The sequence below is a fragment of the Halictus rubicundus genome, chromosome 10, assembly GCF_050948215.1.
Source record: "Halictus rubicundus isolate RS-2024b chromosome 10, iyHalRubi1_principal, whole genome shotgun sequence".
Lineage (NCBI taxonomy): Eukaryota > Metazoa > Arthropoda > Insecta > Hymenoptera > Halictidae > Halictus > Halictus rubicundus.
The window spans coordinates 13,869,420-13,894,825 of NC_135158.1; the positions used below are offsets into that span (position 1 = coordinate 13,869,420).

The 25,406-nt window shown below is 40.4% G+C and overlaps 1 protein-coding gene across 3 annotated transcripts in view; it reads right to left on the minus strand.

Moving 5' to 3' along the window:
- Window positions 1-25,406, minus strand: part of LOC143358470 (semaphorin-1A) — a 592,115-nt gene that overhangs the window by 46,352 nt on the left and 520,357 nt on the right. The window lies entirely within an intron of this gene.

Below are 25,406 nucleotides of genomic sequence, written 5' to 3' on the forward strand. Positions count from 1 at the left end.
CGAAAGAGGAAGGATCAATCTAGTGCACGCTGGTCATGAGCTGACGTAGGGAACGTAGGGAACATTACTTTGACAACTGTGTGCAAAATATTCGTAACAGTTCTCGAATATTTTCTGAAAGGCACGGTAGGGTGACTACGTTACCGACAAAAATAGGGGAAAAATGGTTTTACGTGCCTGAAGTTTTCGTCCTTATATAAGAATATTTAGTCGCTGGTGAAGGGCTCGTTCGAAAGAGGAAGGTTCGATCTAGCGCGCGCTGGTCAGAAGCTGCCGAGATTATGCAGATATTTGGTAGCATAAGCGTTAGAAGTAGGCCAAACATTGACGCTGCGCGTGCCGTGGAGTCCAAGCATTTTTACGCCATTGGATGAGTTTTCTGGATGAAATCGAGAGCAGCGCGCGCTAGAAAATATCTCCGGCTACAAATTGAGCTATATTTTGTCTTGACTCTCTGCGAAATAAATTCGAAAACTTGAAGCACGTTTCAGAATTCATAATATCGATAATACAGAGGAAAAAATGTGACAAATTTAGTCAGAGACATAGGACCCGTCGGATCAAGAGCAAGACGGATCTTAAGTCTGTTCCCGAAGGCTGTGAATGGAAATGATTAATTAAAAAGTGACGTGACCATCCCGGAAATCAAGAAGGTTCCGCGGAAAGTTGATGGTCGCGGGTAATCATGGCGCATTGTCGTTCTTCGTGGCGAGGAGGCTTCTCCGGGATGGCATTCGCTCTCTCGCAACTCGGCACCGTGACCTGGCATTCAGCCGGGGCAATTAAAGAGCACTAAATTTCACCCGAGACACACGAGCACGGTGCGTACATGCAGAATCCTTCCATCCCGTTCGTTTCGACTGTACTCGTGGGGCGTGCTGGGTTATAGACGCGATTGCTGCTTGTCATCAACTGTCCCGTACCGCCGCAAGATTACCGGATGCGTGTTATACTATGCAAATTGTTCCGCAACGTTTCGACACCGTTACGGCTGTTGACAAGTTTTTCCTGTCGGCCGGTGTTGGTGGATCGTTAAACGGTACCTGCTCGAGCACACCACCCCGAGTTTCGCAATTGTCCAGGTGCCACATCGTGCAACCTAACCGGGGCCGAGTGCAACGACAATAGTCGGCACTCCCCTTATTAACTCAACATAATTACTAGGTTCTTCTTTCCAACCCTAACCAATTTTCCAAGCCGAGCCGCGATTTTCCTACAATTTTTAATTCAAGGTGCAATAAAAATCTTTTCGGTGTAGTGTGAAATAAAATAGAATGAGTTTGTAAGATTTAAGAAGGTTAAAAGAAAAACTCTTTCTACGTCAATTGCAAGGAAAAGCGGCCAAGTAAAAAGTTCTTGCTTTACTTAATAATTATAGTAAGTTGAAAATAATATGTCGACGTTCCTAGGTTCGCGAAATCTTTCTACTATTTTAGATTGAACCTACCGATTTTCGCCGTAATTGCATAAAATCGATAGTCTGGTGATAAATATTGTTCTTCTTTCGCTAACAATGGTATTTTTCTGGACGGTGACAAGACAATAAACGTGTAAATTAACCGATGCCGATTATGTCGAAGAAATGTTAGCAAGCATAATCTACATGTACATGTTGTGACAATGTGGATGCAACTACATCGAAAGACTAGGCTAGCGAGCCTTTGTGTCGCGAAACTAGACTGACCTTTCACGCGAAAGGCTGCCTACCTCAAAACTAAGTAGCCGATTGGCTTGATTATGGCGTACGAGCAGATGAAAGTTAGCTGATACAGTGACAGAGTTAATACGGTCATGTTACCGCGACGAAGTATCGATTGTAAATATTATGGGATTTGAAAGTAATTTAATGCTTGATACGCATACAGTAAATGTAAGTTTCCAGTTCAATTCCACTGTCATTAATTGTAATTAAACGGGACGTTGGTACGAATATGTGTAGCGAGGCGATACAGCGGTGAATGAAACGTTTAATCGTAAATCGAAATCGTAGCGATGTAAATCCTTTACGTGTTATGAATTACGAGCCACATAAATATTTTGCCTTTATAGTTCACTCGAATTATTGATAGCGGGTAATTGATTGTTTAATGTCGAAATAAGTTATAGTTCCATAAATTCGTGTCACGAGAGAAATAATTTGCAGAGGCGCTGAAATGCACCGAAGTTCGCAATTTCGAAGGATCGTTTCCAAGAATCGCGAGAGGAGCGCTTTTAATGGAATTTTGTTTAACAATCATACATTTCCTATGAAACTAATTTTCCCTAATGCCGCTCGGAAATTTTAAGTTTCAGGCTTTAGTACGGGTTGCTGCACATTTCAACTTTCTGCTCTGCAACCTTCGCATTCATACTTCATGCCATTTCCTTCCTTCAAGTATGATTTCTTATTCACACGGAAGTGTTTCTCAGCTGCAGTCGAAGCGGATATAGCTTGTCGGGCCACGCAAATATTTGCCTCAGCTTTCTCGGTTGTAAATGAAAAACTTTGGAAATTCCACCTGCCGATTATTCCTACGATTTAATAGAAAGGAAATCTCGAAAAATCAAATGATTAGCATAAACTCCAACGAAGATCGTACCGGTTGCGATAAAGTAATACCGAGGATAAAGCTTTTATTTCTGCCCTTGTGTGACCCCGAAGACATTTCATTTCGCGTCAAGAAAAATATTAGAAATACAAATAATTGAGATACGCTATCTCCTCTCCGGTTTTCTCCTAATGTTTACCTTAAGAATTCGCATATTTATTGATTCGTGCATAGAAATATTTCGGAGATCGTCGAGAAGCGTTGTTTTTTCATACAGGAGAATCACAGTGCTGAACACGCGAGAAACGGTGACATGGTAGAATTGATTAGAGGATCGTGTAGGCACGGCGCATTCCGGGGGCAAGGCTCTTGGGTGAATAGGAAGACGCGGAAAAGGAGTCTCGAATTTCCAGGGTTCCGGAAATAAAGGAATGGCCGCGGTTCGACAAGGGCTGGCAGAGGCATCCGAAAGCGACCGGTATGAAGCCGTTCACCAACAAAATCCGTCCCCGGCGTGCTCACGTAGGAGACCAATTTTCCCGGCGTTTCACTGGGAACCGCGTCTGCGGACGCCGGCACGGAATCCGTGGTTTTCCGTGCCGGTGTACACGTACGTACTGCGAACTGTCCTTGTGTACGGAGTGGCGTTTGCAGAGAGACTACATTTTCCCTGATACTCCCGCGAACGAAGATCCTCGAAGGCCGTGGCTCTCTTCCTCGCGGGGCTTCCATATTTCACGTTCAAAAAGCACGATGGGATTTGAGGCTGGCCAACGTATGCGCGCGATAAGTGTATATAGTAGCCCGGTGGTCATATATAACCGGGCAAAGTAGACGTTAGACTTAGGGGATGAACGTGCTCGTTGCGGGCTACAAATCTACGGTGAGCCCTGCAACGCCGAAGCCTGCAAATACTGTACACTGTCGTTCTGGTAATACCCAACGACTGAAGGAAGCTTCCTACTACGTGCCGGGACCTTTGCCACCGTATTATTACTGCGACCCGTGACAACCGTCGCGACCGAATCAACAGATCATTCTTTCCTGTTACGGACGTCAACGAATTAGACCCGGCTCATCCCCCTAACACACGGCTGATCTTCGCTATAGCGTCCAAGAAAAATCCGGATTTTTCGAGCCTTCTTCTGCCCTATATTGCCGCTAACTCCCGGCAATTAACGCTCTAGTTTGAAATTAGACGACGATGTTCCGTCCGCAACAAGAAAAACTCTAGACCCTCTTCTTCTTCTTCTTTTGTCCGCTCGACACCGTTTATGTACTTACAATTTCTGGCACTGCACTAGTTATTGGCACGGCAAATATTAACGCTAAACCTACCAAGCATTAACAGTATTTAAATATTGCCTTATAAAAATGGCAATCCTAAATTTATTGAGATTGTCCGTAATTTCCGATATAATAAATGCTTGGACAAGGGAATTTATTCCACCAGTTTCCATAAAGGAATTTTTGTAGTTTCGATAATTGTGAAATGTAAAACCGGTCATTTTGACAGTGGTAGGTTTAGCGTTAAGAATTCCTGGTATAGAAACTCATGCTTGGACAAGGGAATTTATTCCACCAGTTTCCATAAAGGAATTTTTGTAGTTTCGATAATTGTAAAATGTAAAACCGGCCATTTTGACCGTGGTAGGTTCAGCGTTAAGAATTCCTGGTATAGAAACTCATGCTTGGACAAGGGAATTTATTCCACCAGTTTCCATAAATGAGTTTTTGTAGTTTAGATAATTGTGAAATGTAAAACCGGCCATTTTGACAGTGGTAGGTTTAGCGTTAAGAATTCCTGGTATACAAACTCATGCTTGGACAAGGGAATTTATTCCACCAGTTTCCATAAATGAATTTTTGTAGTTTCGATAATTGTGAAATGTAAAACCGGTCATTTTGACAGTGGTAGGTTTAGCGTTAAGAATTCCTGGTATAGAAACTCATGCTTGGACAAGGGAATTTATTCCACCAGTTTTCATAAAGGAATTTTTGTAGTTTCGATAATTGTGAAATGTAAGACCGGTCATTTTGACCGTGGTAGGTTTAGCGTTAAGAATTCCTGGTATAGAAACTCATGCTTGGACAAGGGAATTTATTCCACCAGTTTCCATAAATGAATTTTTGTAGTTTCGATAATTGTAAAATATAAAACCGGCCATTTTGACCGTGGTAGGTTTAGCGTTAAGAATTCCTGGTATAGAAACTCATGCTTGGACAAGGGAATTTATTCCACCAGTTTCCATAAGTGAATTTTTGTAGTTTCGATAATTGTGAAATATAAAACCGGTCATTTTGACAGTGGTAGGTATAGCGTCAAGAATTCCTGGTATAGAAACTCATGCTTGGACAAGGGAATTTATTCCACCAGTTTCCATAAAGGAATTTTTGTAGTTTCGATAATTGTGAAATGTAAAACCGGTCATTTTGACAGTGGTAGGTTTAGCGTTAAGAATTCCTGGTATAGAAACTCATGCTTGGACAAGGGAATTTATTCCACCAGTTTTCATAAATGAATTTTTGTAGTTTCGATAATTGTGAAATGTAAAACCGGTCATTTTGACCGTGGTAGGTTTAGCGTTAAGAATTCTTGGTATAGAAAATCACTTTTTATTGTTTCTTATCTATATTTCAATGCAATGTTGTAAGTTTTCATAATTCTGCAACGCGTCTTCTGTTAATGCTCAGGAAACGGAGAAACCCCACTGTCGATGCATTCGAATAAGCGAGCATAAATCCAGTTACACGAACGAAGAATCGATAGCGGGAGGAAAGAGTTACTCCTATTATCCAAACGATCCAGTTATCCAAATCGTCTTGTCCCCCGACGGCTCGGTGAAATGGAGTCCCACTGTATTAGCATTTGACGGATATTATTACGGCTTAGCTGTCGAAAGGAATGGGCAAATGTTCCGAAAGAATCGGATATCCATTACTAACCCATGCGTATTTCATGACTAGACCGCGGATCTTTATGGAAAATAAAATTTTTCCCCATCGACCGGGACAAGCGAAAGCTAAAGGAAAATGTATGCTTCTTCGCTTGACAGGTTTAGTGAATTAAAGATAATACAACAACAGTGCTCCTAAATTCTTCCGAAGATTTTACTATCTTGAATTAGTCTTGTCCATATTTGTTTCCACAAATTATTTATGACTTCGAAAAACAGAGATAGTGGACAAACGTCCACCCTGTACATGTGTTTAAAGTTAAGTTTAAAGAACTTTTTTTATAGAATTAATACCGCTTGAATAATTGCAGTTATTTGTTCTTCTTTTATGTGCGTATTAAAATAGCTTCAACTGCAGAGGTCATTAGCAACGCTGTTCCACTATCCGAATTGTTTCGATCGGATTGCAATTATTGCGACTAGAAGATGGAGTTCGGTCAGTGATGAATTTCTTTGATGATTTGTGTCGTACGCGGAGGGCGAGTTGTCAGTGCACACATGTTTCAAAAGTTTCAGGAGTGTCAGAAGCGTTGGAGGAAGACATGTTGGCGATGAAGAACCGTGTGTCCAAGATGTTCCTGGCGTTACGCGAAAGGTCGATGGCTACGGATGTTTAGCAACTTGGAATGGTTACGAAAAAGTATGTTACGATTACTTACTCTGCATTTGGTTTACAATTTTATTTAAAAGCGTTCGCGAGTAATTAATACAAGAGCTTTCAAATGGAATGTCAATACAATCAAAATTCAGCATATTCCGATCAATTATTTACCATTCATTTTCATTCCAAGTCGCAGTTTGATTGATTGCTAATTAGTAGGTAATAATGTATCACAGTGTACAATGTATAGACCATAAAGTGGATGCAAGCTCGTTCTGTTGTATTGTATCGGGATACGTAGTACAAACAGATAAATAAAAGACAGCTTTATTAAAAGCTTTATATTTATTAAAATACGCTGTAGATGAAAGGAAAATTAGCTATAATTAACAGAGGGAGAGTTCCAGTGGTATTTTGAAGGGCGAATAAAAAGGAAAACTTTCAAAGGTTGGAAAAGGTGCTTGAAACTTATGGCACGGCAAGATCCGGCTCTCCATTGGTCAGTTCGACAACCACACGGCTGCTATTCCATAGTAAATGTTAATACAGGTAATCAGCAGAGAAATTTCGTCAGTCGAGGACCAATGAAACGCGGAGAATCGACAGTTCGCTAACAAACGCGACCAGCATCTGGTTACGTGCCGCGCGTATATGTAATTTGCGTTACTATTATTAGACCCGTACGTGGACATTGCACTTGGACTCGTTACCGAGCTCCGCGTTGATTCTGCTTTGTTAACGTCTAACGACTAAGGTCCGCTTTATTCCACTGTACAAATTTTACACCCCGAGTATTAACCCCGTGTTACCATAATACATAACGTGTCGTATGACTTACGGTGATAGATGGATACTCCGTTTTATTGTTTTCCGTCTCACACAAACGGGGAGCCAGACAAATTGCAACGGTGGACGAGACTCGTTCCTTAGTTCGCGAGGAACGAGGCATCAAAAAATTATGTATGCACAATGAGCAACGTTTATTCGGGAATGACGCGAAATTAAAAAAATCATCGACAGTGCAAACTAAACGTTTATTGTATGCACATGTAGATTACACAAGTGTTTCTACTACACTGATGGCGCACGCTGAATGCAAACATGCATATGTTGATCGTCCGCAAAGAGTTAAATGTGTTCCGAAACTAACTTCTGTATACCGATGTACACGTTACAATGTACTACGTTGCCGTACAACTTCTATCCGCTAAAGTAAACCTACGAATTCGATTCGTAAAATCGGTCCGCACTTTAAATCAAAATACCGTTTCCCGTGGCTGTGTTTCATCCATTTGCAAGTTGCATTATCTCAATTTTACGAACATCTTCGTATATGCCATTGAAGGGAGCAATTGTTATATTTTTTACTGCCTTGAAACTATTGTTCATCCTGCTATCTGAACGGTTCTGTAGCGATCAAATCAAAAGCTCTACCAGTTTTGAAAAACGAACGTTTTGACAAAAATGAGTGAACGATGAAAGAAGGATCAAATGGTTTTAAAAGGGGAAACAAATTTTTATTTGACTCCAGTACGTAGTGATGGACGCAGAAAATTTTTATTTTGCATAAAGATCCGCAGTATAGTCATTATGAAAATTGAAACAGGCGAAAATTTTTGCACACATGCGATATGTATGAAACAATATAATATACGGCGGTACCCATTTACTAGTTGTATGCACAGTTTTTTTTTTTAGTAACTACCTAGTGACTCTAATCAAGGTTCCACTTTAGTGAAAACGGGGAAGCAGAAAGCAGAGTTTCTAATTAAGGACAGTATTCTTTCTGCATCTCGATTGGTTCCGAATGGTTGGGAAGATAGAGTGAAGAACATTCAGCGTGAGAGCTATAGGAAGCTTATTTAATAAGAGAAGCACCCCTAAGAGACGATGGGGCTAGAATTCGACCACTAACAAGTGGGCGAAAAAGCCGGGCACCACTCTAATATTGAAAGGACTCTTCCCGCTGGTTCACTTTCATCAAAGCGGAGATGTTTCCCTGACTGGTCGGCAGTCATATTGTCAATGGCGCGAGTGTGTCACTCGAGATAAAAATTCGCGCAGAAAGGGAAGCCCCCTTGCTTGTCCTCTTTGCTCATTGTCTCGGGTTTCGTGGAACTAGTTTTTGTGAAAACATTGCTGAAGGGTCCGAGTACAATTTTAAGTGCCCGGACTTCGTAGATTCCCGATAAGGTAGAGTGACTACTTCACCGACAAAAAATGGTTTTACGCGCCTCAAGTTTTCGTCCCTATATAAGAATATTTTGTCGCTGGTAAAGGGCTCGCTCGAAAGAGGAAGGTTCAATCCAGCCGTACATTACGTAGGGAATGTAGGGAACATTACTTTGACAACTGTGTGCAAAATATTCGTAACGGTTCTCTAATATTTTCTTAAGGGCCCGGACTTCGCGATAAGGTAGAGTGACCACGTTACCGACAAAAATAGGCGAAAAATGGTTTTACGTGCCTCAAGTTTTCGTCCTTATATAAGAATATTTTGTCGCTGGTGAAGGGCTCGTTCGAAAGAGGAAGGTTCAATCTAGTGCGCGCTGGTCAGAAGCTGCCGAGATTATGCACATATTTGGTGATATAAGCGTTAGAAGTAGGCCAAAAATTTTGACGATGCGCGTGCCGTGGAATCCAAACATTTTACGCCATTGGATGAGTTTTCTGGATCAAATAATATCGATAATACAGAGGAAAAAATGTAACAAGTTTAGTCACAGACTTAATACCCAAGACCAAGACGGATCTTGAGTCCGTGTCTGAAGGCTGTGAATGAAAATTATTAATTAAAAAGTCGCGCGACTATCCCGGGCCCTTGACTTGAACGTACACGCGTCGCAGCTGCGTAGAAATTCCGCTCCAATAGGCCGACGGCAATGAAATAATTTGACCTTATTGCTGTTCGAATTGCCGCCACGGGATATGCGATGGTATCAAATTGGAAACGCATGATCTACGCTTGAACTCGTGATACCTAAGACAAGGACTCCTATCCATTCGTCACTGGTATGCGCATTGGATGACAGTGTTATGCGTATTATACGTGTCGCGACTATTCATGATCTCGGAAGAGACGTCGGTGTAGTTGTTAGTTAGAGGAAATTGCAATTATGCCGAATATTAGGCAGATCCGACGGAACGCTGCCGTGCATGCTAAGCTGACTTGACCATCCGCAACACGACTTCCATTGTTTCTAACAGGCCAGATGATTGAACGAGCAATGCGAATTGGGATATGAAAAGAAACCAATTTCCAGTGATACGACCTCCGAATGACCTTGCACTTAGACACTTAAAAAGGAGTTTAAACGAACAACCTCTGCGCGACACTGACCGCTCGATACCACTCAAATTATTTTATTCCATAAAACATTTATTAGTTCGTCAAAATTAAAGAAGATATTCTGGAAGTCGCACTTACGCGAGACACCCGGTATACGGTTAGACACAGTAATATTCGGACACAAAGTATACTGTAATTCCTTTTATTAACTTTCTTAAGATTGGAGCAAACTGTTGGAAGAGGTGTCTAACGATAAATAGTCACGTTAAATGCAAATAATTGTTGCGAAACGTTTCACCCAGTAATATCTTTCAGTTAAATATTTGCTGCGCAAAGGTAAAATGTAAAATACGGTAAATTCGTTTTACGCTTCATTGGTCGCGACAGGGCGGATTGTGCTAAGGGAGAAGAGAGGGTGACGAAGTTTTAAAATTTTCTAAATGGAGTTAAAATCCGGCAGAATTTAATAGGAAGCGTTCCGAGAATGTGGAATAAGAAGGTTTAGCCTGAAATGATACTGTTACAGGGGCCGGTAACTTTAGTCTAACAAGACTTGCAAGTCTAATTGAATAGGAATTAGGCTCTTATTAAGGATAAGCATGAAATTTTTATTGGGAAGGAGAAGGAGCAAAATTGGCGAACAAGTTTAGCAGGGACGTGTGAGGGCGTGTGAATAGGTGCCAGGACTTTCAAACTTCCACACTATTGCATTTTATGTCTTTCTCACGGTAAATGTAATTCAATTTATATCCGCGTCGTTTGAATCCTTAAAGTTATTAATTAATATTCTGTATTCCATTAAATATAATAGTTCAATAAATACAAAGGAGAATCTATTGGAACGAATTCTAGTGATCATTCCATTGTTCATCTCCGACAGACTTTCGGCAGTAGAAAAATGTTTTATACTACTTAAAATCGCACGTACCGCCTGGAGCACGAACTTTATTAGCTCATTTAAATTCTTCGCTTTTATTAGGCCATGGAATTTAATTATACAATGCTGTCGTACTTTTTGTTACACCATTCTCGTAATGCGTCACTGACATACTTACACTGCCGGCCAAAAGTATGAGCCCACATTTAAAAATCGTATAATTTTTTTTAAAATTGAACCAAACGAGCTGAGATTTCTTGACATGTAAAATCACGAGATGCCAGAGATGCATGTTGCGATTCATTTCAACGTAGTATTATTATACTGCGGATATTCATGCAATTTGCAATATTTGTGGACGAATTTTAAGAAAATGGAATAAAATGAACTCTCATTTTCAGTGGTATTAGCCTTTGCAGGCGTGAAATAAATAAATATGGTATTAGATTCTGTCAAATTCTACACTCTAGTATTTTAAAAAAATTTGTATGCGCAATATTATTTTCCAACACGATGGAAATTTTTAATTTTAATGATAATCCACGACGGTAAAGCAAATTCTACGCACCGGAGAAATTGCATTTAAGTGGGTAGTGTAATTACATGAAATCTGCTATGCGAATGTGTGGGTTTTAATAATCTTCAAGTATAGTAATCACCGTACAAAATTTTCCGCGAAATTTTGACAGAGATAAGCTCGACCTGTTGCTCAACGTTTGTTCGTCTACGCTCTACGCGACGCTAATGACATAACTGTAGAGAAATTCGCGAATACCAGAAAAGGTATAATTAAAAACGACGACAATTAGTTAATTAGGTTCGAAATATATCTTCTTCTAATAAATATCTAATAATAGATACTAATAATATTTTATAAACATTGTTTCGTTTACTCGTTAGCTAATATTAGCAAGATTCTGAAGAAATGATAATATTTTCGTTACAAGGAAATAAACGGAAGGCACTTAGTAAAATCAGAATAATTATTACAGTGATAATAATCATAAAAATATATTTTTAAAATTTTAATATACCCCTCCTAGACGTACAGTAAATTTTATAATTTTATACTTTCGGCTCGTCAGTTTTCAGGCAAACAAACGTAGGAAACACCGTCTTCGAACTTTAACTAATAAGTAGCCAGTGGACCCTTATGCAAAATGGAATGAAATAAAAATGTATTTTTTCTTTTAATAATTCCAACTAGTCGAAAACGGTGTAACAGTGTCCTCAAATTTGTCGAATATCTTTAGAGTTTCGAATTTGTCGTACTCGTTACAAAATCTGCAGGCAAGATTTTTTAATTTTTCATGAAATATTTGAAACTCGCTAGAACCGTAGAAATAAGAATCGTTCAACATTGAGAAAAAGATAGTTCGTAATTGCCCATTAAAATTGTTTCCCTTTGAGCGCGGTATCACTCGGTTGCTATGCGCGGGGGGCTTATTAAACGACAACTCGCCGGCTTCAGGTGTACTATGGCAACCTCGGATGGTATGCTTTATTGTCATCCGAATTTTACCAGAGGAGGAGCGCGGACGCAACAATTTTGCGCGGCCGCGTAAAGCCGCATAATTTTCAGCGTTCGTAACAGGATTCGTTATGAAATTAGCAGTTTTCGAGGGGACGCGACGCAGTAAAAAGCGAGCTGTTGTGGTTGCAGACGGCGATAAATCCGTGACTATGAAATATGGATAACCAATCTCAGGCGAGAGCCGTTGCTGGTTAGATTTTATACTTGCGGCTTGGGGTTACATCGTTACGGCGGAACGTTGATCGCGTCGACTATGATAATGCCTTTTTATACCTTGCTTCTCATGCCAACAGTTTTCCATGTTAACTGATCGTGCGAAATATTAGCCCGCAATTAGTTTACTACCGTTACTTTCCTTATGCCATTTCTACACGTGGATGAAAAATATTCGTCATTTTCGTCTGTAGTTCAACCAACAATTCTTTCACTTTATTGTGTCATAATCTGGCAATATGTTTCTTATGTCAATGTTATTTAGCTTAGGTTACGTCTCCCTAAACGATCGAAGAGAGTCACTCATGTAAAAGCTTGAGAAAAATTGAATTTCCACTAGAATCAAAGAATGGAAAATTTTGGTCTGCTTTTCAATTTTTTTTTTTGTTTATACACAATATATGAGCGAACGAACCGTTGCACGTAAAGGCGGAAGTTTATAACCATTATAATTACGAGTCATGGACGATTGAAAAAGAGTAAACTATTGCACACACACCACACGCATACTTAGTAGAAATTGCTCGCTTCTTTCAGGTTTTAAATTAATTTTAGTCAATGTGGAATTCATTCGCTCACACATTCTGCATATTGTGGATTATTTGTAATATATTGTCCGAGTGTTTTTCAGCACCCAACCGATTCGGCAATTTTTGCTACTTAAATTTCGAACCACGTATAGTAATGGATACATTGACTGCATCGTTGGGATATCAAGCTCATTAGCGCGTTCGCCTCTCTTGATATTAACATTACAATTTATTGCGGATCTGTCGATTTACATCGCGATCCGGAATAAAATAAATCGGTCATGAACTCATTTGTATTATTACGGAAGGTGGATTTTAAAATTTGTATTAGGTAAATTTTAAAATTACGCAATCAACATTTCCAGTACTGCAGATGGCAACTATATCCTTTTCATTTTTGAAATTCACTTTCGCTCCAAATTTTTGTTGTCACATACCTGGCAAAGATGTACTACTTGTCAAAATTAGGAAATTATTTCCTGCGGTGATTTATTGGAGGAGTCATTGGAGTAAATAAATCCTAAGTTTTTCGTTGAATACATTATTTTGCGAAATGTTTTACAAAGCAGAAAGTAAAGGAGTCCGTGGAATATTTATCAATCGTTAATAGTGGAATGTATTTCACGTAATCAACTCGGAATAAGTTGTTTTTCGTTTTCCCGTTTCGTTCGAGATGACTAATTGACGCACTTCGATAATTATCGGATATTAAAGGATAATGTCGTCTGCGTGGCACAATGAAAGGTGAACTTAACTTCTTAAATGTATAGGTCGCGTTCGCGAGCGAAGACCATGGGAACTAAGTTCGCGAAAGTTGCACGGAAGTTCCTTTATTCCTCGGTCGAGCGAAGTTACTTCGCGTGGCCTCCCATAAGCGCGGCTAGAGGAGAATTATTTTTTAGTATAATTTGCTAAGTAAGCTATTCCCGTCGGTCTTTGTTACGGAGCACGCCGACTGTGCCGGGTAATTGCGTGATATAGCTACCCTCTGACTAAAAAGCGACAACGACACTTATAACTCGTAAACTGCCGAAATTCTATCCGAAAATATTTGGAATTTTCTGTGTCGGTTTCCAGTGGAATTAATCAAAAGCAGTATTAAATTGCCGACGGTTTCGTGACCGAGCAAAACCGCGAAACGAGAAAGAACGAGAAATGTTAAAATATGGGGGCCAAGACAGGTTATGGGTCGAAGCTCTTCCTGTGAAAAAATTATTAATCTACACTGCCACGAATAATGTCAAGAAAAAATGTTGCACGGATGTACGCCACCGGCGAAAAAAACTGACAACCCATTTTTCCTTTTCCCGAAAACTCACACCAGCCGAAGGTTGTATAGAGACATTTCCATCGTCCGTTCCTTTCTTTCCGTCTCTCTGTTTTAACACCAGTTTATATTGTCCATAAATAGTGTCGTTGCGTTGGTGTCACAAAAACAGAAAAGCTACAGGACACACAGCAACAAATGAAGTCTACCAAAACCGGAGAAAAAAAAAATTAAAAGCATAATGTAAAGGCTCAGTTTTTTACAAAAAGATTTTGGCACGTCGCTCTTAGTCGAATAGAAGTAAAAACTAGTTTTAACCGAATGATTATTAATCTGATTAAATTTTCGTCATTTTTATCTATGTTGTGACGTAATGTATGATGGATTAATGTAGTTAATTTTACAAGTATTTTATCTACAGTGACTCCCACTACCAGTTGCAATTTTTATCAAACAGTTTTTTCACGTTATGTAGCGAACCAATTGTTCTAACTGCTGAACAAAAATTTCGAAGAGCATCCGAATATTAGCGAGAGTCACTGTATACGTGACTATAGTATTTCATAATTTTAAGTGGCTTTCATTCACTTTCGGTTGACTTTCATTACAAGTACTGGTCAAGATGATTTAATTTTAATAACTAGACCCGGGACAAGAAAGTGCAACCCCGCTAACTATGTCGTCCGAGTGAACATAAAATAAACTTATCATATCGAAGAAAGTTTCAACGTGAAAGAGCTGAATTCCATTTTACAACGGTAAAGTTTTGAACAAACGAACGGTATGCTATAATTTCGTCGTGCTCCTTATTAAGGATATAAACCTACACAAAATGAAATACGAAATAGTTAACGTAGCGAGGACAACTTTTTAATGGAACACCGGTCTAAGAGACGAACTGTGCAGTAATTAACGTATAATTCAATAGACAGGTACGCAAATAGACCGAAGCATACAACTTTTTACTTCATACTGTGTATACTTCAGGTCAGGTTTATTTAAATGTTCTTATACGTAAGAAGTGATGGAAAGATAATTGCTATCTATTATTTCATCCGGAGAACCGTTTCAATATAATGAAATGCTTGAAAAGTTATCACGACCAAGTCGCAAAATCGCTAATATTTGAAGCAATTAACCTAAATCTTTCTGTTACATCAACGCCTACAATAAAATTTATTGGCACGCAGCGTAGGTATGTTATTAGCGTAATTTTCCACATATTACCAATGTACTTCAACGAGGTATCGTCTCCTCCGTGTATTACATAATTATTCTACGGTCACACAATTTAAGAAGTTGCAAAAGAAAAACCTGTCATCGATGCGACAAACTATAATGTTTTCAGCAATCATTCATTCTCGTTTATCGAGGAACTATTTTGTTTGCAGTAAAGATATTGTTTTCGAGAAAGGTAACACAGAAATGAATCTTCATGCACGAGCGTTAATTTGCTTGTTGATTCGGAAACATAAAGATTCTTTCGATTGTCGAAATGACGATGAGTTTCCCGTTAGCGAAATGGCTTCCGGTCGTTTATTAGATTTAAACGAGCATAGTTCACAGTACGTCATAGTACGTGATAGGAGTCTTCTCGTTTTTTAAACAGAACGCGAAACAAAAGGTCGAGACTGCTTTGAAACGATTGAACATGCGCGGTCTAGAAAGTTTTATGGAGTTCGAAATAAATGATACTCCGGGAACTCGGTGTCTGACACGTGCTAAATAAACGAGTGAATTCCGTTCTCGTTTCCTTCGCACTTGCATTGCAGTTTAATGGCCACGTATGGCTACGGGAACATCTCATTATTTCCATTTGTCCTTGAATATATTCATCTTGAAGATCGGCTTCAACCACAATACAATTAAGAAATAAAGTTGATTCAGCTTCAAATATAACAAAAATTCCAATGTCTCAATTAAGATTAATCTTTTGCTTCCACAGTAAGTACTGAAAGTATACAAGATGTCTCCGTTTCATTATAACAAAATCGATGTACATCGTTTCATTTGTTTCTTGAAACTATCAGTCTTTAAGACTGAAGTTCCGAAAATCGGCTCAAATTTTGAACACAGCCTCATTTTCTGTTAAAAATTTCTTTCCCGAAAGGATTTTCGGCGACTCGAAAAGAAATTCGTCTGATTATAATCAATTTTATTAGCTAACGTCAAACAATTCTGAAATAGTACTTCTCGCACAATCACGGATTTTCCCAACCTAATCCTTTCACAGCCATCAGACTTTTGGAGGAAACAGCATGGAGGTATGTTAACCACTCTGCAGCCCGGCGACCAATATGGCGTCCACCAACGGAATGTCTTTCAAGTAATTGTTCGAATTATCACGGCGCGGCGGGCATTTCGTAATAACAATTACAGGGGGACATCTGGTGTTTTCGGTGAACGGTGAATGTCGGTGTTAATTTTCGAGGAAAAATTAAACCCCTTTCACCGCAGCCGCGATTAGACCCGAGATTCGAATGGCGTGTCTTCGACGATGCCTGGGAAGAGAGAGGAGAGAGAGAGAGAGAGAGAGAGAGAGAGAGAGAGAGAGGAGGAGGAAGCCGAGAAACCGTTCCGGTAAATAAGCTTCTGCGGTTTGCTGGATTTCATGGTGAATTCGCGTCTACGAAATACAGTTCCATGAGAATAGGTCTGTTGCTTGTTGCGAGAGAGGAATCGAATGGGTTTACATCGATTCGGTTAATCGTTACTGAAAATGGGCGCGCTGGAGAATACACGGCGAAGAAAAGTTCAAATTGATATTTACATTCGGTGGGAAACAACACTCCGGCCAGCGCTGCCCGGGATCTCTGTGATTTCGCGCAAAGTAAGTCGTTCGCGAAATGTTTGGCTCCAACTTGAAACACGAAGCAACGTTCCCACGTACCTCAAGAATAGCAGCGTGCTCCATTTCACTGAGAACGTTTGATCATTTTGCTAACCGTTCACGGTGGAAGAACATCAGCAGCATGGAAATTGTTCGCCATAGAGCGAAATATCAAATCCAGGGGTTTCCAAAGTTTCACCTTTCCAAAATATTTGGCGGCCCAAACAAAAGTGTTGTGGAAAAACGCGTGCAAATCGATAAAAAGACACAAGGGAAAGATTTGTAGTAATTTTATGACAGAATCGTTCTTTATTTGTGGCAATAATTACTTTTCATTGCGAACGGTTTACCAACCCATTCGCATCACAAGAAAATATGAAATGTATGAAATATGAACGGAAAATGGGAATTGATATTATTTACATTATCCTAATTTCTGGAAAAGTTAAACTACTGTGCGGCGACAGATTCGATACTAAATTTGATTCCAATCACATATATTACATCGACTTGTTGTATTTATTTGGAGAAGTAAAATTTCAGTATTTGCCAACCACCATAAATAAATGAATAAACTGATATGCAAAGTCGACTAGTTCTGGACTGAAAGACTTGAACATAATAAAAATAATTTCAACTATTAATCGTTTCAATACTATAAATATTTATTGCTGGTGGTAATTCAATTTTCTAACGACTCAATTAACCGTCGGAAAGGGATTTCGAAGTATTCGGCCGCGTCGCGGATTACAACGTACGCGAGATGAATTTTCGATCGGGATCGTACATTTACAATTTGTCTGGCGGGCACGCGATAAGCGTAATCTAATAGTTGTCGGTTCACTCGATTATTGGCTAGAACGGTGGAACGGTTGTTGTCACGTGGTTCGTAAAATCTCTTCGCGTTTCATTCGATTCGTTAAGCAGCTTGAATGCGGCCAACCGGAAACTGCGAAAGCCTGTTTAGGTCAATTTCTTGTTCGATCATTGAAATTTTGCAAACTGCGGCTGACGCGTTTCGAATTGCGCAGTATTTTTTAAAACTCGATTTTGCAGTCGAAAATTCGGAAAAAATTTACAATCATGTGTGCTATCAGGTAGAACGATCATGGATTTTTTTTGTAATTTTTTGATAAGCAGAACAGTAGAAATAGAGCATAATTCCGCGCTTACGCTTTTAAACCGTGCTCACGCCTATAACTGCCCTTGTGGTAGGGGTACCGACTTGAAAATTGTTATAGATGTATGATTTGAATTTTGTTGCTCGGCCATTTCATAGCGTGGCATATTCTTGTGCTCTTAATAAGAAAACAATATCCTTGACCGTCCAGAAGCTTCAGAGTTGCAAACAAAGGCGCTGCAACTTGTAGGTACCACTTCCGATGCAGCATCGATATTTCAAGCGTTCGCGTTGGTGGCGCGATTATCAATAATTCGTAGAAATATACATAGGTCGCGATGGAGAACGATCGTCAGCCTGATCAAAGTTTCATCTTCGCATGTTAAATCGGATCTCGTCAAAGTCGAATTAGCTTTGCGTTAAGTGAACCTATCTAGCAATTCCGGGAGTAACAACGCCCTCATTAAGCGATCCGATTTGCCGATAGCGTATCGGAAACAGACTACAGTTGATTACCATTGAATAAAATCTTTAACATATCTATGCGTGTCTCTCCTTACTCCGACTAACTAGAAAAATTCATTAAAAAGTTTTTCATTACTGCCTCCCATGCTGCAAAATAAAAATTTTTAATTCATACTCGGTATTCCTTTGATCTATATGTGAAATGAAAATTCATCTTTCGTGCGAAATTAATTTTTCCTGCAGTTAGAATGTATTCAATATATTAATTACGCGGACAATCCGGTACGAGGACAATACGAACTTTTGGATTATGCAACGAAAAACTGTCAGACGGATTGAAATGCGTCGACCAATATTAATACAAGCTTTGTCGTTACAGGCATCGAATTAAATCGGAAATTAAAATGTTCGCAATCTCGAATAATGTAATGTAATGATTGAGTGGATTACACAGGGCCGAGTTTCGCCAGTCGAATCTGGTTTCCGATGTATCCGCGCGGCGGTGTTTAACAATTAAACGAGATATGTTTGGGAAAATCCTAAACGATCGGGCAACAATTCCCACCGAGACGGTCTCGCAGAATTTGATTTATGATAGCGGAGAACGGCTGACAAATATTTCAATGCGTATATTACAATGTGGTTGAAACCACTTTATCGACCCATATACCTGCCCGCAGATTCTAAACCGTATCGATGCATCGTGCAGTTCGCCCCTGTTTACCCAATAGATGCATCGATCTTGATCCAGCGAAAATTTCGCTCCCGAATGAAAACGTTACGCACTGTGCGTCTCGTCAATCATTCGATAATGGCCGCTCCAAGGGAATTATCCCAACGGTATCGTTGCACTCTTTAATCCTCCCCCTGCCTGTCCAAGTTCGCCGTGCGATCGCTTTTATAAGCAGGGACCATAACTGTTATAAACAGACAGCGGATCCTAAATACAAATTTTCCATCTGAATTGCAACAAACCGGAGTGAATAGAATTTTTTTGACGAAACTGCAATATTCGCCTTTGACTGCCAAACTAGAAACCTCAAAAGTTCCGTAACATCAAAGTAAGTTATTTAATAAAATAAAAATTGAGAACAATTAAATGTATGATATTGAGTTGTCCTCCAACTTTCTTGCATTGTACAGATCCTAATTAAATTTGGTACAATGAATATATGAACGTAAAAATTCATTTTAATTCATTTTCATTCATTTTCATTCACGCACATATGGGTGACACGGCAGTGAACGTGTTAACAAAGCCACGGAGAACATTTTCGCAAAGGAAACAGTTACTTCGAATCGGCTCAGGAACCTTCCTTTTCGAGGCAGTGCAACTTTTTTGGGACTGAATAGGTTGCACCTGAGGGGGTGAGAAGAATTAGTAAAAATACTAATTGGTTAGAATATAGGGATCGGGGAAATTTTCGCAAAGGAAACAGTTACTTCGAACCGGCTCAGGAACCTTCCTTTTCGAGGCAGTGCAACTTTTTTGGGACTGAATATTTTGCACCTGAAGGGGTGAGAAGAATTAGTAAAAATACTAATTGGTTAGAATATAGGGATCGGGGAAATTTTCGCAAAGGAAACAGTTACTTCGAACCGGCTCAGGAACCTTCCTTTTCGAGGCAGTGCAACTTTTTTGGGACTGAATATTTTGCACCTGAAGGGGTGAGAAGAATTAGTAAAAATACTAATTGGTTAGAATATAGGGATCGGGGAAATTTTCGCAAAGGAAACAGTTACTTCGAACCGGCTCAGGAACCTTCCTTTTCGAGGCAGTGCAACTTTTTTGGGACTGAATAGGTTGCACCTGAGGGGGTGAGAAGAATTAGTAAAAATACTAATTGGTTAGAATATAGGGATCGGGGAAATATGTAATAATGGTGGGGGAAGCATCTGTTAGGGCACTGTTATGGGACGGAAAAAGGGAACTGCACTTCACAGGAGGGGAAAAAGGGAGAATAGTACACTGGCTGAAGAAAGTGGTGTACAAGTTAAAAAAATTGTAAAATTGTAAATTCTACAAAATTGTCAATTGGAGGAAATTGTAAACCGAGTACGTTCCTTGGTTTTCGGGCTGGCATTAAGAATAATAATATCATATATATATATATAATTTAATTGTTTAATGTTGCTTCAACATCAAAGGTCATTAGCAACACGGTACATTTTCTTACAATATATTATACATATTTGTATCCTTGATATACTTGGCAAGACCGGCGATATACTCCTTAGAACTTAACAGAATGGGTAAGGATATATTGATTAATAAAGGCAATAATAAGTGTGCTAAATCTATTTCCCTCTAATCGTAAGATACGAATTCATATATCTGGCGTTAGAAACTTCCGACAAAAGCATAACCGAGTCATCGGTCATGGTTGCCTGTGCAGCTATCCTTGATAGAAATGATAAGTTCGAACACGGCACGGTATTCCATTACTCGTATCGCCGAGTTCGTTATTTGTTTCGGCGTGTTTCTCCTTCCCGCTTCTTTCTTTTCCTCTTTCCTCTTCGGGTACCGCGAGCCCGCCGCCGGGCCGATTAAAACGTATCAAGGACACCAAGGTGAATATTTATGATTCCGTTAACGCGATCGCGCAGAACTTGATTTATGTGGCTCCATTGTCCGCGTCATTCATCAAGCCCGCGATAACGAGGAGAACCTGCTTCGGATATCTTCACCGGCCACGTTTTTCTGTCGCGGATACAACTTCATCGCCGCGCCACGTATCGATGCGCCGGAATTGATATTTCCCGGACAAATGGATCGGTCGTGTACATCGGCGGAGGCTGACGTGCCACGAAAATAGAAAAAAATATACTGTACACAGAAAGAAATATCTACGGCACGAGAATAAAGCCGTGTCACGCGACGCTTGATGTACACGGACGAATGTTTTGTTCAAGAAAGAACGCCGATCAAAACATTTTCTGTCCCACTAAATTTCTTTGTATCGATTCACCTATCGTGACTCGCTACCGGGACACTCTTCCGAGCAGAATAACCGGGGACCGTAACTGTTCCAATCAAAAATTGTTTGGGAACAGACAATTGTCAGAAACCTTTCTAAATACGTGCAACCCACGTGCCTGAGAATCTTTGTTTCTTTTTATATCGTTGCCAACGTTTTCGTTATACCATACAATATGTACTAAACACTATGTAATAATAAATCTCATAAGAGATTTCCTAATAAAAAAAAAAAAAAAAACAATGGAGTGAAAATAATGTTTCAGATTTGCAAGTAACGCGATAATTATTTTATCCCGTCTGTCAATACTCTCCCGCGAGTGAGGGGACAAGGTATATATATATATTTTTAACTTTATAAAAAGCAAACGAGAATTGAAATATCCTCCAATTGGTGGAGGTATTAGATAACGGTGCTATAAGAATTTCCGCGAACTGTCCGTTACAATTCTATTCGGAGGATAAAAAAGCTACTGTCAGCTTCGAAACAGCAGCCGACAGGTCTTGCGGAATATCGGTTTGAACTTCATTTTCCTCTGTATTTGCCGAAAGATCCATTCGCTTATCCGCCTGTTCTGCATTGATCCGTGCTAAATATCAATAGGAAGATAAATCGGTATACCTGCGCGTCGTTCCCTGCGAAGCCGAGTGTGCGTTGGCTTCGATGCCGGGGGGACGCGATAAAAATGAAATATAAGTCTGGCCGGGCTCGTATGAGCGATTTCGGGGAGCCAAGTGTCACGAGTCGTTCGCCGGTGAAACCACGCCCCGAAAGAGTGAACGTCCCGTGATGGGGTAATCCGCGCATGAACCACTGTCACGAATATCCAACACGGCTGGAGTCCCTCCACGAGTTTCACTCACACAGCACCGGTGGCCCCGTTCGCTTATGGTTTCGGCCCCGTTCGCGTGACTCACTGGTCTGGTTCGTGAATCTCGAAGAGGGTGGTTGTCGCTCGCGAACTCCCTACTTGGATAGGACTGGTAAGACTAAGCCGTCGGATGACCAGCAACCGAAAAGAGAAGCTGCGGAGATTGAGAGATCCTCGGCAACTTAAAACAGACATCCGTGGTCCAGGGCTGATGGTTCAAAATTGGCAAGACTAGGTCATCAGGTGACCAGTGATCGAAAAGGGGAACCACAGAGATTGAAGTATCCTCGGAACTTGAAGCATAGCAACGTTTAGAGGATCCCTGGTGAAGGTGCTCATTAGGAGGACTCATTGAGATAGAAGTCGGTTGTTGGTGTTTCATGGCTAATCTAGACTACAGAGGATAGGTAGCTAGATGTAAAACGGTGTTTTTAAGATTGAAGACTCACTGGATCCGTAACGTGCAGCCTAACTCCTAGGAGATTCTTGGGTCAAGTGTGGTGTCGCGTCGATCCCGGAATTGGGGAGAATCGGCTCGCGACTGGGTAATGGTTTAACGGCGAATGATTGTAAATTCAAACTCCGGAGAACTAGTCTTTATTTCTAAAATGCAAGACTCGGCTTGCCTTCGGTAGCTTCTAAGCAGCTCGGTGCTTGAAAGAATTCGAATTCTCGATAGCTCTAGACAGCTCGGTGTACTAGTAGTCAGGTTGGTGTATCAGACAGTTCTGTTGTTGTTACAATATTTTGGAATAAGGTAGGCTCGGATGTGGGTGTGGTCTTAGGAAGTTGTCTATGATTGGTTGAAGGATGTGTTTGGAAGTGGTGGAAAATTAGGAAGAGTGGGAGTGGAAGATACATTTGGTTACAGGCGGCTACGGCTATAAAACTATAAATTTCGGTACGCTAACGGTTCGCAGGCCAACATGTGATCGTCAGCTGAGGTTGTTCGGATTTTTGACTACGCCAAACTACGGTAGGTTTTTTTATGGCGGTCATGGTCATTATGCCGCGGGTAGTTGGTCTAGTTGACCTTCACGGTCGTGCAGATGTCCCTTTGCAGAGGGTTTTTACGACGGAACATCAAGGTTTCACTGGGACAGGACTTCCAGGCAGACTCACTGGTCTGGTTCGTGAATCTCGAAGAGGGTGGTTGTCGCTCGCGAACTCCCTACTTGGATAGGACTGGTAAGACTAAGCCGTCGGATGACCAGCAACCGAAAAGAGAAGCCGCGAGAGATCCTCGGCAACTTAAAACAGACATCCGTGGTCCAGGGCTGATGGTTCAAAATTGGTTAGACTAGGTCATCAGGTGACCGGTGATCGAAAAGAGGAACCACAGAGATTGAAGTATCCTCGGAACTTGAAGCATAGCAACGTTTAGAGGATCCCTGGTGAAGGTGCTCATTAGGAGGACTCATTGAGATAGAAGTCGGTTGTTGGTGTTTCAGGGCTAACCTAGACTATAGAGCATAGGTACCTAGAGATTAATAGGTACCTAAGATTAATTTAAGATTGAAGACTCACTGGATCCGTAACGTGCGACCTAACTCCTAGGAGATTCTTGGGTCAAGGTTTCACTGGGACAGGACTCCCAGGCAGTCAATGGAAAGGATATTGGTGTTATAATGCTAGACCGGGCTAGACTAAACTATTCACATGATTGAATTTCGGTGGGCCAAGTTCCAACAGTCACGTGTTATTGAAGCCACGCCCCCGAAAGAGTTACAGTCTCGCGTCGGGGTAATCGGTGAGTGAGCTACTGTCACAATTACCTCTGCTACCCGATTCCTACACGATTCGAGCCAGTTCACGTACTTTGCTCGCACAAAGCCTCGTGGCCCGCTCTTTTATGGCTTTAGATGTCGCGTGACTTACCGGCCGGTTCGCAAGCCTCGCAGGTGGCTCTTGTTCGCGAAAATCCTACTTGCACCGAGTTGACGGAGCCCGTGCAAGATTATGTTCAGTTTAAGTCCACCACCGAAACTATTTGTCATGACGGGTTTAATATTCCAAATATTCGAATAAAAAGGTGAGGCCGTTAATACTCCATTGTAGAGATTATTTTAATTAACCTCTCCCGGGACGAGTTTCCTGAAGTAGAGAGAAGAGATGTATGTTTTCTGTAGTGATTCTTATTGTTATCCAAGAAATTTTACCTAGAATAATTTTAGTAAAAAAGGAAAATAAACGTACACGCGCCAGTGTCCCTGTAGAGGTTAATACCGTGCGATTGCATAGCTCATAACGTTATGAGTTGTTGATTATGTTTGATTAATGGTTCAATATAAAAATATTAATGTCAAACACGGCAGATATTAACACAAGCACATTTGGTATTTCCGAAAATATTCATAAAATTATGGAAACCATTTTAAGAACGTATTGTAAATTATTCTGTATTGCATATGCTTGTGTATGAAATAAAATCCATAGTTCGTTCACATGCTCAGCGTATATTCTTGCAGTTCGTAATCGTCGATCGGGTAGTGTTTATTTATATTTAGCAAGGATAATGATTTCTCGCAGCGTGTTCGTGCCTTTGAATGGCCACGGTTTTGTGACGTGCGCCGATTAAATCAACGATAAATCCGTCGACGCTTTCGCGTTCATTTATTTTACCGATTTAACGGTCAAGAGTCCACCAATGGGAATGCAGAATGATCGGAATCGCCATTTTCGCTGCTGTTCGTTGATTCAGTCCTAATTTAAGCCATTCGTTATAATCCGATATCAACCGGAATTAACTTCGCTAATTGGCTTTCCGATCTATGAATGAACCTAACGTAATTATTAACAAGCATCTTGCCATTCCAATTTTAAAGGCTATGTCTGAGACGAAGAACCGCGACCTAAATATAAGCCGAGATTTATGGAAATTCGATTATTATGTTGCTCGATCTTTACGACACCAGCGAGGAAATGAGCTGTTTTAGTGTACACGGCATCATTTGCAACATTCATTTTCATTGGTATTGCAGTCAAGTAGGGCACTGACCTACGGGGGGTCTCCTTGAAAGAGGTGATTCCCGAGGTCATCTAAAATAACTTTTTCCTTAGCGAAAAGCCACGGATTTCGAAAAACACGGACCAATCGTACTACATTTTAAGATTACGTGATTCCGTGTAATTGTCAACATTGGAACAGCTGTTTCGATGAAATGGCTGCAAATCTAAAAGTGACCTCTACAGAATCAAAGTTGTAGGTTGGCGAATGGATTAAAATCATTTTACTATCGGGACATTGTATGCAACGTGCACATAATGAGATAAAAAAAAAACCGCAGAAAATCGCGGAGAGATAGACCCTACGAATTTCACTCGGCCCATTCGCGAACGATACAAA